Genomic DNA, 1758 nt, shown 5'->3' on the forward strand with positions numbered 1-1758 from the left:
GGCAGCTGCCGGCGGGACGGGGATCGTGGCTCGCAGGGCTGGGGGCAGCACGTGTGGGCAGTGTCAGGCAGTGGTGTCGGCACTGATGAAATAAAGGTCCCGGTCAAGTCCAAGCACTTGTTTCGTGGGTGTGGGGTCCAGGGTGGCCCTGTGAGGCTGGGCCAGAGAAGGGTCAGGGATAGGATATGTGGGGCAGGGTCTGTGTGCCAGGCAGGGGCAGGGGCTGTGCTGTGGTGCTGTGTGTGGGGCAGGAAGAGCCTACAGGAGCAGGGCAGCCCTGGGGACCTTTCCCAGGGTTTGCCGTGGTTTGGGTGTGCACCAGCAGCAAGAGGTGCTGGTTCAAAAGTCACTCGTTGGGGCCTCTTATTGGAACCTCTTAGCAGCAAATAAATATCATTTATCTTGGCCTGTGAGTGAGAGCCCATTCACCTGTCGGGGCTGCAGGATTGATGTGGCGTCAATGGCCCTGCTGTGTTTGCCTGCCAGCCTGGTGGGTCCCCCCCTCCGTGCTGCAGCCCCGTGCAGTGGGGGCTGCACATCCACACCCGTGGGCCTGCACACCCCCTGCTCTGGCTGCCCAGGGCTCAGCCCCTGCGTGCCAGTGGTGGGTGCTGTGCGGGGCTGACCATCCCCAGGTGCCAGAGGGGCTCCTGCTGGCACAGGCACAGGGCTGGGGGCCCGGCAAGCTTGGCAGTTGTTCAGCCAAGAGCCAATTCAGTGCCAGCCAGGTGTGAGCAAATACACGGTCTGTGTCTTGGGAGGAAATCGATAGGAGATAAGGTGCTGCCGGCCCATCAGGCACTGATTAGCGGGGTGGCACAGGCACGGAAGGGGCAGGCACAGGGAAGGGATGTCCTTTCCTGCGGCCCCAGGCAGTACCTGTGCCAGGCTGGTGGCCAAGTCCACGCCTGGGACAGTTGAAGGCCCTGAGCCCCAGCCTTGTGCTGTGTGGCTGCAGACCACGGCTGTGCAACCCTCCTGCCCAGGCCCCAAGGCCCACACGGGGCTTCGAGTCCTCTCCAATCTGTCACTGGGCTGGGGGCACTTTGCCAGGAGCCCTGACTGCCCGGCAGCACTTTTCCAGGGCTCAGGAGATATTCTCCCTGCACAGGTGCCTGTCCAGCTCCTCAGCGAGCACAGGGCTCGTCACGCTGCCCCCTCAGCCACGCAGCCACTGCCTTCATGGGGCAGGTGCCAGGAGGTTGAGGGGCAGAGCCAATGGACCCTTTGCAGGGATGTGGGATGCCAGGTCCCACAGCAGCGTGGTGCCCGGGGCTGGTGGCAGGGCTGGGAGAGGCACATCACTGTCTGTGGGCAGAGCCAGTGCTCAGCAGGAGCAGGTTCCACACGGTGAGAGAAGTGAGGGGCTGCTGTCGGGATATTTTTTTAACATTTTCTAAGCTGCCCAGCGTGGCTGACAATTTTTAATGTACTAACTGCCTGGTCCAGTGAGCTGATTAATTGGTGCTGTGGAGATCAATACAAAACAGAAAATTAAAACAATTTTAAAGTGATTAAGTAGTTTAACACCTGTCTGATGCCACGTCAGAGCTAGGAGACAAATAAAGCAAGTGGCAAAGGGCCTGCTGTAGCCAGGGAGAGTGACAAATGGCTGCCACAGCCTGGCTGCCCCGTGCATCCCGCAGCCAGATAGGACCCCAGCAGTGCTGCTCCGAGCAGGGCCCAGCCCGCTGGCCAGGACCAGCCCCTCTCCTTGCCCCCCTGCCCTCCGTGGCTCCCGTGGCCCAGCAGAGTGGT

Source organism: Manacus vitellinus, unplaced genomic scaffold, assembly GCF_001715985.3.
Source record: "Manacus vitellinus isolate BGI_N305 unplaced genomic scaffold, ASM171598v3 scaffold_87_pilon, whole genome shotgun sequence".
Lineage (NCBI taxonomy): Eukaryota > Metazoa > Chordata > Aves > Passeriformes > Pipridae > Manacus > Manacus vitellinus.